Source organism: Hyla sarda, chromosome 8, assembly GCF_029499605.1.
Source record: "Hyla sarda isolate aHylSar1 chromosome 8, aHylSar1.hap1, whole genome shotgun sequence".
Taxonomy (NCBI): domain Eukaryota; kingdom Metazoa; phylum Chordata; class Amphibia; order Anura; family Hylidae; genus Hyla; species Hyla sarda.
The window spans coordinates 114,960,163-114,973,539 of record NC_079196.1 but is presented as its reverse complement, the minus strand read 5'-3'; the positions used below and the strand labels follow the sequence as shown (position 1 = coordinate 114,973,539).

General features: G+C 43.2%; 8 pseudogenes; all 8 read right to left on the bottom strand.

Annotated features, from left to right (window-relative positions):
* Positions 1 to 992: 992 nt before the first annotated feature.
* On the bottom strand, positions 993 to 1,256 carry LOC130286686 (U2 spliceosomal RNA; annotated as a pseudogene).
* A 1,461-nt stretch (positions 1,257 to 2,717) lies between these two features.
* Positions 2,718 to 2,981, bottom strand: LOC130286685 (U2 spliceosomal RNA; annotated as a pseudogene).
* A 1,463-nt stretch (positions 2,982 to 4,444) lies between these two features.
* Positions 4,445 to 4,708, bottom strand: LOC130287757 (U2 spliceosomal RNA; annotated as a pseudogene).
* A 1,464-nt stretch (positions 4,709 to 6,172) lies between these two features.
* LOC130286683 (U2 spliceosomal RNA) lies at positions 6,173 to 6,436 on the bottom strand (annotated as a pseudogene).
* A 1,466-nt stretch (positions 6,437 to 7,902) lies between these two features.
* LOC130290218 (U2 spliceosomal RNA) lies at positions 7,903 to 8,166 on the bottom strand (annotated as a pseudogene).
* Positions 8,167 to 9,626: 1,460 nt separating this feature from the next.
* On the bottom strand, positions 9,627 to 9,890 carry LOC130286682 (U2 spliceosomal RNA; annotated as a pseudogene).
* Positions 9,891 to 11,355: 1,465 nt separating this feature from the next.
* Positions 11,356 to 11,620, bottom strand: LOC130288028 (U2 spliceosomal RNA; annotated as a pseudogene).
* Positions 11,621 to 13,099: 1,479 nt separating this feature from the next.
* LOC130288027 (U2 spliceosomal RNA) lies at positions 13,100 to 13,364 on the bottom strand (annotated as a pseudogene).
* Positions 13,365 to 13,377: the final 13 nt, after the last annotated feature.

Genomic DNA, 13,377 nt, shown 5'->3' with positions numbered 1-13,377 from the left:
GTGTTAGCTCACACATCACTTGGGTATCCATGGTAACTACCACAACATGGTCATCTGCAGTTTACATCTAGCCCGTGGCATTGAATGGCATTTTAAAAGTGCTAAGGGTCCTGGTGCAATAATCCTCCCATGAGGATCAGCCTCAACGGCTTTGTAGATTGCACTCATGTCAGCAACTCCATATACATTTTTTTTTCTTCATGCTTCTTTCTTCATCCTTTTTTCTTTCTGTCATTCAGACTTTCATTCATTCGATCTCTCTCACTCACTTGCTTTAACTCATTTGTTCTCACTCACTCACTCACTCACTCACTCAATCACTCACTCACTCATTCACTCTCACTCACTCACTCACTCGCTCACTCAATCACTCACTCACTCATTCACTCTCACTCACTCTCACTCTCTCACTCACTCGCTCACTAAGTCAGTCTCTCTCTCTCTCTCTCTTTTTCTTTTTATATATATTTTTTTCCGTCTTCTTCTTCTTCTTCTTCTTCAGACCCTGTCATAGCACTAATGCCTTTCCAATACCACCAGCAGATGGAGACACTCCATTGCAACATTGGTTGTGAGCAGCAGTTTCTAAAAACAAATGCCTCATGGCGGATTTCCCATCCATCAATGGATGGTAAATTTTGTTTTTATCATTCACTGACCACAGAAACCAATGCATGGTCAAGCAACAGCAATGACACACCCTTGTGTATAGGCATGAGACCCTCATGTCATTTAACAGGATTCAGCACCACCCACAAGACAGCTACCTGTCATGTCATGTCAAACCTGCACAGGAGTGCTAGATTATTATTATTTAGTTTTATTTTATTTTTTTACACCAATCAGTGTGCAAACATGGTCATTAAAACGCTAAATGAATAGACGTTCATAAACCAGTCAGTGCAACTCATCATTTTGGTCTCCAATTCTCAAACTCAAATTCTCACCCACGGAGGATTAAATGAGAATCTTTCTTGTTTAACACTGGAATGGGGTGGTGCACTGTTCACTACCCGAAGATACTGCCACATCGGGTCAATGCATAGGGCGACAGAAGCAAGCTTCCAAATCAGCTCCCTTTCTCAAAAATCCATTTAATTTATGGTCCCCAGATAGGGAACGTATGTATCAGTATGTGCTCACAAGTCACCCAAGTGCAAGTATTCACACAAAAAAAAACGTGCCTCAGGATGCGATCTGTCGCAAGATCCTTTCTTTTTTTACACTTGATCTAAGCCAAAAGGCCTAGAGGGGATAACCGGGAAAGGGGTGGACCCAACCATGTCCCCTTCATGAGCACTCACATTACTCATAGGAATGGAAGGAAGGCTGGCAGCCAACCAGCCTCCCATACACTTTCTGGGTGGGTGGCAGTCAGCCACCCATACATACATACAGCACAGGCTAAACCCACATCATCACTTAAAAAAAGGACAGGCGACCATTGCACTCTGATGGAGCATTTAGCAATGCAATCCATAGCCTGGCTTTTGCCTGAACCCCCATCACTCCTCCTCTTGCATATAAGACAATATTTCAGATCTGCATATGAAAACAACACGCCTACCTTTGTTGCACATAGCTGCCTGCCTGTCTCTAGTTACCCCACTGGCTGTAGCTGCGTCCCTTCCGACATGGAATAACACCAACTGTAACGATAAACTGAAAATTAACAGTATAAACCTGCATCATTTTGGACTCTGGTATTTGCTGAATCCGGGTGACCTGACAATCGATGGTGGTGCCGCTGGTGATTCTGGCCTTCTTGGAATCTGTTGGGCCTATGTGTTAGCTCACACATCACTTGGGTATCCATGGTAACTACCACAACATGGTCATCTGCAGTTTACATCTAGCCCGTGGCATTGAATGGCATTTTAAAAGTGCTAAGGGTCCTGGTGCAATAATCCTCCCATGAGGATCAGCCTCAACGGCTTTGTAGATTGCACTCATGTCAGCAACTCCATATACATTTTTTTTTCTTCATGCTTCTTTCTTCATCCTTTTTTCTTTCTGTCATTCAGACTTTCATTCATTCGATCTCTCTCACTCACTTGCTTTAACTCATTTGTTCTCACTCACTCACTCACTCACTCAATCACTCACTCACTCATTCACTCTCACTCACTCTCACTCTCTCACTCACTCGCTCACTAAGTCAGTCTCTCTCTCTCTCTCTCTTTTTCTTTTTATATATATTTTTTTCCGTCTTCTTCTTCTTCTTCAGACCCTGTCATAGCACTAATGCCTTTCCAATACCACCAGCAGATGGAGACACTCCATTGCAACATTGGTTGTGAGCAGCAGTTTCTAAAAACAAATGCCTCATGGCGGATTTCCCATCCATCAATGGATGGTAAATTTTGTTTTTATCATTCACTGACCACAGAAACCAATGCATGGTCAAGCAACAGCAATGACACACCCTTGTGTATAGGCATGAGACCCTCATGTCATTTAACAGGATTCAGCACCACCCACAAGACAGCTACCTGTCATGTCATGTCAAACCTGCACAGGTGTGCTAGATTATTATTATTTAGTTTTATTTTATTTTTTTACACCAATCAGTGTGCAAACATGGTCATTAAAACGCTAAATGAATAGACGTTCATAAACCAGTCAGTGCAACTCATCATTTTGGTCTCCAATTCTCAAACTCAAATTCTCACCCACGGAGGATTAAATGAGAATCTTTCTTGTTTAACACTGGAATGGGGTGGTGCACTGTTCACTACCCGAAGATACTGCCACATCGGGTCAATGCATAGGGCGACAGAAGCAAGCTTCCAAATCAGCTCCCTTTCTCAAAAATCCATTTAATTTATGGTCCCCAGATAGGGAACGTATGTATCAGTATGTGCTCACAAGTCACCCAAGTGCAAGTATTCACACAAAAAAAAACGTGCCTCAGGATGCGATCTGTCGCAAGATCCTTTCTTTTTTTACACTTGATCTAAGCCAAAAGGCCTAGAGGGGATAACCGGGAAAGGGGTGGACCCAACCATGTCCCCTTCATGAGCACTCACATTACTCATAGGAATGGAAGGAAGGCTGGCAGCCAACCAGCCTCCCATACACTTTCTGGGTGGGTGGCAGTCAGCCACCCATACATACATACAGCACAGGCTAAACCCACATCATCACTTAAAAAAAGGACAGGCGACCATTGCACTCTGATGGAGCATTTAGCAATGCAATCCATAGCCTGGCTTTTGCCTGAACCCCCATCACTCCTCCTCTTGCATATAAGACAATATTTCAGATCTGCATATGAAAACAACACGCCTACCTTTGTTGCACATAGCTGCCTGCCTGTCTCTAGTTACCCCACTGGCTGTAGCTGCGTCCCTTCCGACATGGAATAACACCAACTGTAACGATAAACTGAAAATTAACAGTATAAACCTGCATCATTTTGGACTCTGGTATTTGCTGAATCCGGGTGACCTGACAATCGATGGTGGTGCCGCTGGTGATTCTGGCCTTCTTGGAATCTGTTGGGCCTATGTGTTAGCTCACACATCACTTGGGTATCCATGGTAACTACCACAACATGGTCATCTGCAGTTTACATCTAGCCCGTGGCATTGAATGGCATTTTAAAAGTGCTAAGGGTCCTGGTGCAATAATCCTCCCATGAGGATCAGCCTCAACGGCTTTGTAGATTGCACTCATGTCAGCAACTCCATATACATTTTTTTTTCTTCATGCTTCTTTCTTCATCCTTTTTTCTTTCTGTCATTCAGACTTTCATTCATTCGATCTCTCTCACTCACTTGCTTTAACTCATTTGTTCTCACTCACTCACTCACTCAATCACTCACTCACTCATTCACTCTCACTCACTCTCACTCTCTCACTCACTCGCTCACTAAGTCAGTCTCTCTCTCTCTCTCTCTTTTTCTTTTTATATATATTTTTTTCCGTCTTCTTCTTCTTCTTCTTCTTCAGACCCTGTCATAGCACTAATGCCTTTCCAATACCACCAGCAGATGGAGACACTCCATTGCAACATTGGTTGTGAGCAGCAGTTTCTAAAAACAAATGCCTCATGGCGGATTTCCCATCCATCAATGGATGGTAAATTTTGTTTTTATCATTCACTGACCACAGAAACCAATGCATGGTCAAGCAACAGCAATGACACACCCTTGTGTATAGGCAAGAGACCCTCATGTCATTTAACAGGATTCAGCACCACCCACAAGACAGCTACCTGTCATGTCATGTCAAACCTGCACAGGTGTGCTAGATTATTATTATTTAGTTTTATTTTATTTTTTTACACCAATCAGTGTGCAAACATGGTCATTAAAACGCTAAATGAATAGACGTTCATAAACCAGTCAGTGCAACTCATCATTTTGGTCTCCAATTCTCAAACTCAAATTCTCACCCACGGAGGATTAAATGAGAATCTTTCTTGTTTAACACTGGAATGGGGTGGTGCACTGTTCACTACCCGAAGATACTGCCACATCGGGTCAATGCATAGGGCGACAGAAGCAAGCTTCCAAATCAGCTCCCTTTCTCAAAAATCCATTTAATTTATGGTCCCCAGATAGGGAACGTATGTATCAGTATGTGCTCACAAGTCACCCAAGTGCAAGTATTCACACAAAAAAAAACGTGCCTCAGGATGCGATCTGTCTCAAGATCCTTTCTTTTTTTACACTTGATCTAAGCCAAAAGGCCTAGAGGGGATAACCGGGAAAGGGGTGGACCCAACCATGTCCCCTTCATGAGCACTCACATTACTCATAGGAATGGAAGGAAGGCTGGCAGCCAACCAGCCTCCCATACACTTTCTGGGTGGGTGGCAGTCAGCCACCCATACATACATACAGCACAGGCTAAACCCACATCATCACTTAAAAAAAGGACAGGCGACCATTGCACTCTGATGGAGCATTTAGCAATGCAATCCATAGCCTGGCTTTTGCCTGAACCCCCATCACTCCTCCTCTTGCATATAAGACAATATTTCAGATCTGCATATGAAAACAACACGCCTACCTTTGTTGCACATAGCTGCCTGCCTGTCTCTAGTTACCCCACTGGCTGTAGCTGCGTCCCTTCCGACATGGAATAACACCAACTGTAACGATAAACTGAAAATTAACAGTATAAACCTGCATCATTTTGGACTCTGGTATTTGCTGAATCCGGGTGACCTGACAATCGATGGTGGTGCCGCTGGTGATTCTGGCCTTCTTGGAATCTGTTGGGCCTATGTGTTAGCTCACACATCACTTGGGTATCCATGGTAACTACCACAACATGGTCATCTGCAGTTTACATCTAGCCCGTGGCATTGAATGGCATTTTAAAAGTGCTAAGGGTCCTGGTGCAATAATCCTCCCATGAGGATCAGCCTCAACGGCTTTGTAGATTGCACTCATGTCAGCAACTCCATATACATTTTTTTTTCTTCATGCTTCTTTCTTCATCCTTTTTTCTTTCTGTCATTCAGACTTTCATTCATTCGATCTCTCTCACTCACTTGCTTTAACTCATTTGTTCTCACTCACTCACTCACTCACTCAATCACTCACTCACTCATTCACTCTCACTCACTCTCACTCTCTCACTCACTCGCTCACTAAGTCAGTCTCTCTCTCTCTCTCTCTTTTTCTTTTTATATATATTTTTTTCCGTCTTCTTCTTCTTCTTCTTCAGACCCTGTCATAGCACTAATGCCTTTCCAATACCACCAGCAGATGGAGACACTCCATTGCAACATTGGTTGTGAGCAGCAGTTTCTAAAAACAAATGCCTCATGGCGGATTTCCCATCCATCAATGGATGGTAAATTTTGTTTTTATCATTCACTGACCACAGAAACCAATGCATGGTCAAGCAACAGCAATGACACACCCTTGTGTATAGGCATGAGACCCTCATGTCATTTAACAGGATTCAGCACCACCCACAAGACAGCTACCTGTCATGTCATGTCAAACCTGCACAGGTGTGCTAGATTATTATTATTTAGTTTTATTTTATTTTTTTACACCAATCAGTGTGCAAACATGGTCATTAAAACGCTAAATGAATAGACGTTCATAAACCAGTCAGTGCAACTCATCATTTTGGTCTCCAATTCTCAAACTCAAATTCTCACCCACGGAGGATTAAATGAGAATCTTTCTTGTTTAACACTGGAATGGGGTGGTGCACTGTTCACTACCCGAAGATACTGCCACATCGGGTCAATGCATAGGGCGACAGAAGCAAGCTTCCAAATCAGCTCCCTTTCTCAAAAATCCATTTAATTTATGGTCCCCAGATAGGGAACGTATGTATCAGTATGTGCTCACAAGTCACCCAAGTGCAAGTATTCACACAAAAAAAAACGTGCCTCAGGATGCGATCTGTCGCAAGATCCTTTCTTTTTTTACACTTGATCTAAGCCAAAAGGCCTAGAGGGGATAACCGGGAAAGGGGTGGACCCAACCATGTCCCCTTCATGAGCACTCACATTACTCATAGGAATGGAAGGAAGGCTGGCAGCCAACCAGCCTCCCATACACTTTCTGGGTGGGTGGCAGTCAGCCACCCATACATACATACAGCACAGGCTAAACCCACATCATCACTTAAAAAAAGGACAGGCGACCATTGCACTCTGATGGAGCATTTAGCAATGCAATCCATAGCCTGGCTTTTGCCTGAACCCCCATCACTCCTCCTCTTGCATATAAGACAATATTTCAGATCTGCATATGAAAACAACACGCCTACCTTTGTTGCACATAGCTGCCTGCCTGTCTCTAGTTACCCCACTGGCTGTAGCTGCGTCCCTTCCGACATGGAATAACACCAACTGTAACGATAAACTGAAAATTAACAGTATAAACCTGCATCATTTTGGACTCTGGTATTTGCTGAATCCGGGTGACCTGACAATCGATGGTGGTGCCGCTGGTGATTCTGGCCTTCTTGGAATCTGTTGGGCCTATGTGTTAGCTCACACATCACTTGGGTATCCATGGTAACTACCACAACATGGTCATCTGCAGTTTACATCTAGCCCGTGGCATTGAATGGCATTTTAAAAGTGCTAAGGGTCCTGGTGCAATAATCCTCCCATGAGGATCAGCCTCAACGGCTTTGTAGATTGCACTCATGTCAGCAACTCCATATACATTTTTTTTTTCTTCATGCTTCTTTCTTCATCCTTTTTTCTTTCTGTCATTCAGACTTTCATTCATTCGATCTCTCTCACTCACTTGCTTTAACTCATTTGTTCTCACTCACTCACTCACTCAATCACTCACTCACTCATTCACTCTCACTCACTCTCACTCTCTCACTCACTCGCTCACTAAGTCAGTCTCTCTCTCTCTCTCTCTCTTTTTCTTTTTATATATATTTTTTTCCGTCTTCTTCTTCTTCTTCTTCTTCAGACCCTGTCATAGCACTAATGCCTTTCCAATACCACCAGCAGATGGAGACACTCCATTGCAACTTTGGTTGTGAGCAGCAGTTTCTAAAAACAAATGCCTCATGGCGGATTTCCCATCCATCAATGGATGGTAAATTTTGTTTTTATCATTCAGTGACCACAGAAACCAATGCATGGTCAAGCAACAGCAATGACACACCCTTGTGTATAGGCATGAGACCCTCATGTCATTTAACAGGATTCAGCACCACCCACAAGACAGCTACCTGTCATGTCATGTCAAACCTGCACAGGTGTGCTAGATTATTATTATTTAGTTTTATTTTATTTTTTTACACCAATCAGTGTGCAAACATGGTCATTAAAACGCTAAATGAATAGACGTTCATAAACCAGTCAGTGCAACTCATCATTTTGGTCTCCAATTCTCAAACTCAAATTCTCACCCACGGAGGATTAAATGAGAATCTTTCTTGTTTAACACTGGAATGGGGTGGTGCACTGTTCACTACCCGAAGATACTGCCACATCGGGTCAATGCATAGGGCGACAGAAGCAAGCTTCCAAATCAGCTCCCTTTCTCAAAAATCCATTTAATTTATGGTCCCCAGATAGGGAACGTATGTATCAGTATGTGCTCACAAGTCACCCAAGTGCAAGTATTCACACAAAAAAAAACGCGCCTCAGGATGCGATCTGTCGCAAGATCCTTTCTTTTTTTACACTTGATCTAAGCCAAAAGGCCTAGAGGGGATAACCGGGAAAGGGGTGGACCCAACCATGTCCCCTTCATGAGCACTCACATTACTCATAGGAATGGAAGGAAGGCTGGCAGCCAACCAGCCTCCCATACACTTTCTGGGTGGGTGGCAGTCAGCCACCCATACATACATACAGCACAGGCTAAACCCACATCATCACTTAAAAAAAGGACAGGCGACCATTGCACTCTGATGGAGCATTTAGCAATGCAATCCATAGCCTGGCTTTTGCCTGAACCCCCATCACTCCTCCTCTTGCATATAAGACAATATTTCAGATCTGCATATGAAAACAACACGCCTACCTTTGTTGCACATAGCTGCCTGCCTGTCTCTAGTTACCCCACTGGCTGTAGCTGCGTCCCTTCCGACATGGAATAACACCAAATGTAACGATAAACTGAAAATTAACAGTATAAACCTGCATCATTTTGGACTCTGGTATTTGCTGAATCCGGGTGACCTGACAATCGATGGTGGTGCCGCTGGTGATTCTGGCCTTCTTGGAATCTGTTGGGCCTATGTGTTAGCTCACACATCACTTGGGTATCCATGGTAACTACCACAACATGGTCATCTGCAGTTTACATCTAGCCCGTGGCATTGAATGGCATTTTAAAAGTGCTAAGGGTCCTGGTGCAATAATCCTCCCATGAGGATCAGCCTCAACGGCTTTGTAGATTGCACTCATGTCAGCAACTCCATATACATTTTTTTTTCTTCATGCTTCTTTCTTCATCCTTTTTTCTTTCTGTCATTCAGACTTTCATTCATTCGATCTCTCTCACTCAATTGCTTTAACTCATTTGTTCTCACTCACTCACTCACTCAATCACTCACTCACTCATTCACTCTCACTCACTCTCACTCTCTCACTCACTCGCTCACTAAGTCAGTCTCTCTCTCTCTCTCTCTTTTTCTTTTTATATATATTTTTTTCCGTCTTCTTCTTCTTCTTCTTCAGACCCTGTCATAGCACTAATGCCTTTCCAATACCACCAGCAGATGGAGACACTCCATTGCAACATTGGTTGTGAGCAGCAGTTTCTAAAAACAAATGCCTCATGGCGGATTTCCCATCCATCAATGGATGGTAAATTTTGTTTTTATCATTCACTGACCACAGAAACCAATGCATGGTCAAGCAACAGCAATGACACACCCTTGTGTATAGGCATGAGACCCTCATGTCATTTAACAGGATTCAGCACCACCCACAAGACAGCTACCTGTCATGTCATGTCAAACCTGCACAGGTGTGCTAGATTATTATTATTTAGTTTTATTTTATTTTTTTACACCAATCAGTGTGCAAACATGGTCATTAAAACGCTAAATGAATAGACGTTCATAAACCAGTCAGTGCAACTCATCATTTTGGTCTCCAATTCTCAAACTCAAGTTCTCACCCACGGAGGATTAAATGAGAATCTTTCTTGTTTAACACTGGAATGGGGTGGTGCACTGTTCACTACCCGAAGATACTGCCACATCGGGTCAATGCATAGGGCGACAGAAGCAAGCTTCCAAATCAGCTCCCTTTCTCAAAAATCCATTTAATTTATGGTCCCCAGATAGGGAACGTATGTATCAGTATGTGCTCACAAGTCACCCAAGTGCAAGTATTCACACAAAAAAAAACGTGCCTCAGGATGCGATCTGTCGCAAGATCCTTTCTTTTTTTACACTTGATCTAAGCCAAAAGGCCTAGAGGGGATAACCGGGAAAGGGGTGGACCCAACCATGTCCCCTTCATGAGCACTCACATTACTCATAGGAATGGAAGGAAGGCTGGCAGCCAACCAGCCTCCCATACACTTTCTGGGTGGGTGGCAGTCAGCCACCCATACATACATACAGCACAGGCTAAACCCACATCATCACTTAAAAAAAGGACAGGCGACCATTGCACTCTGATGGAGCATTTAGCAATGCAATCCATAGCCTGGCTTTTGCCTGAACCCCCATCACTCCTCCTCTTGCATATAAGACAATATTTCAGATCTGCATATGAAAACAACACGCCTACCTTTGTTGCACATAGCTGCCTGCCTGTCTCTAGTTACCCCACTGGCTGTAGCTGCGTCCCTTCCGACATGGAATAACACCAACTGTAACGATAAACTGAAAATTAACAGTATAAACCTGCATCATTTTGGACTCTGGTATTTGCTGAATCCGGGTGACCTGACAATCGATGGTGGTGCCGCTGGTGATTCTGGCCTTCTTGGAATCTGTTGGGCCTATGTGTTAGCTCACACATCACTTGGGTATCCATGGTAACTACCACAACATGGTCATCTGCAGTTTACATCTAGCCCGTGGCATTGAATGGCATTTTAAAAGTGCTAAGGGTCCTGGTGCAATAATCCTCCCATGAGGATCAGCCTCAACGGCTTTGTAGATTGCACTCATGTCAGCAACTCCATATACATTTTTTTTTCTTCATGCTTCTTTCTTCATCCTTTTTTCTTTCTGTCATTCAGACTTTCATTCATTCGATCTCTCTCACTCACTTGCTTTAACTCATTTGTTCTCACTCACTCACTCACTCACTCAATCACTCACTCATTCACTCTCACTCACTCTCACTCTCTCACTCACTCGCTCACTAAGTCAGTCTCTCTCTCTCTCTCTCTCTTTTTCTTTTTATATATATTTTTTTCCGTCTTCTTCTTCTTCTTCTTCTTCAGACCCTGTCATAGCACTAATGCCTTTCCAATACCACCAGCAGATGGAGACACTCCATTGCAACATTGGTTGTGAGCAGCAGTTTCTAAAAACAAATGCCTCATGGCGGATTTCCCATCCATCAATGGATGGTAAATTTTGTTTTTATCATTCACTGACCACAGAAACCAATGCATGGTCAAGCAACAGCAATGACACACCCTTGTGTATAGGCATGAGACCCTCATGTCATTTAACAGGATTCAGCACCACCCACAAGACAGCTACCTGTCATGTCATGTCAAACCTGCACAGGTGTGCTAGATTATTATTATTTAGTTTTATTTTATTTTTTTACACCAATCAGTGTGCAAACATGGTCATTAAAACGCTAAATGAATAGACGTTCATAAACCAGTCAGTGCAACTCATCATTTTGGTCTCCAATTCTCAAACTCAAATTCTCACCCACGGAGGATTAAATGAGAATCTTTCTTGTTTAACACTGGAATGGGGTGGTGCACTGTTCACTACCCGAAGATACTGCCACATCGGGTCAATGCATAGGGCGACAGAAGCAAGCTTCCAAATCAGCTCCCTTTCTCAAAAATCCATTTAATTTATGGTCCCCAGATAGGGAACGTATGTATCAGTATGTGCTCACAAGTCACCCAAGTGCAAGTATTCACACAAAAAAAAAACGTGCCTCAGGATGCGATCTGTCGCAAGATCCTTTCTTTTTTTACACTTGATCTAAGCCAAAAGGCCTAGAGGGGATAACCGGGAAAGGGGTGGACCCAACCATGTCCCCTTCATGAGCACTCACATTACTCATAGGAATGGAAGGAAGGCTGGCAGCCAACCAGCCTCCCATACACTTTCTGGGTGGGTGGCAGTCAGCCACCCATACATACATACAGCACAGGCTAAACCCACATCATCACTTAAAAAAAGGACAGGCGACCATTGCACTCTGATGGAGCATTTAGCAATGCAATCCATAGCCTGGCTTTTGCCTGAACCCCCATCACTCCTCCTCTTGCATATAAGACAATATTTCAGATCTGCATATGAAAACAACACGCCTACCTTTGTTGCACATAGCTGCCTGCCTGTCTCTAGTTACCCCACTGGCTGTAGCTGCGTCCCTTCCGACATGGAATAACACCAACTGTAACGATAAACTGAAAATTAACAGTATAAACTTGCATCATTTTGGACTCTGGTATTTGCTGAATCCGGGTGACCTGACAATCGATGGTGGTGCCGCTGGTGATTCTGGCCTTCTTGGAATCTGTTGGGCCTATGTGTTAGCTCACACATCACTTGGGTATCCATGGTAACTACCACAACATGGTCATCTGCAGTTTACATCTAGCCCGTGGCATTGAATGGCATTTTAAAAGTGCTAAGGGTCCTGGTGCAATAATCCTCCCATGAGGATCAGCCTCAACGGCTTTGTAGATTGCACTCATGTCAGCAACTCCATATACATTTTTTTTTCTTCATGCTTCTTTCTTCATCCTTTTTTCTTTCTGTCATTCAGACTTTCATTCATTCGATCTCTCTCACTCACTTGCTTTAACTCATTTGTTCTCACTCACTCACTCACTCACTCAATCACTCACTCACTCATTCACTCTCACTCACTCTCACTCTCTCACTCACTCACTCACTCACTAAGTCAGTCTCTCTCTCTCTCTCTCTCTTTTTCTTTTTATATATATTTTTTTCCGTCTTCTTCTTCTTCTTCTTCTTCTTCTTCAGACCCTGTCATAGCACTAATGCCTTTCCAATACCACCAGCAGATGGAGACACTCCATTGCAACATTGGTTGTGAGCAGCAGTTTCTAAAAACAAATGCCTCATGGCGGATTTCCCATCCATCAATGGATGGTAAATTTTTTTTTTATCATTCACTGACCACAGAAACCAATGCATGGTCAAGCAACAGCAATGACACACCCTTGTGTATAGGCATGAGACCCTCATGTCATTTAACAGGATTCAGCACCACCCACAAGACAGCTACCTGTCATGTCATGTCAAACCTGCACAGGTGTGCTAGATTATTATTATTTAGTTTTATTTTATTTTTTTACACCAATCAGTGTGCAAACATGGTCATTAAAACGCTAAATGAATAGACGTTCATAAACCAGTCAGTGCAACTCATCATTTTGGTCTCCAATTCTCAAACTCAAATTCTCACCCACGGAGGATTAAATGAGAATCTTTCTTGTTTAACACTGGAATGGGGTGGTGCACTGTTCACTACCCGAAGATACTGCCACATCGGGTCAATGCATAGGGCGACAGAAGCAAGCTTCCAAATCAGCTCCCTTTCTCAAAAATCCATTTAATTTATGGTCCCCAGATAGGGAACGTATGTATCAGTATGTGCTCACAAGTCACCCAAGTGCAAGTATTCACACAAAAAAAAAACGTGCCTCAGGATGCGATCTGTCGCAAGATCCTTTCTTTTTTTACACTTGATCTAAGCCAAAAGGCCTAGAGGGGATAACCGGGAAAGGG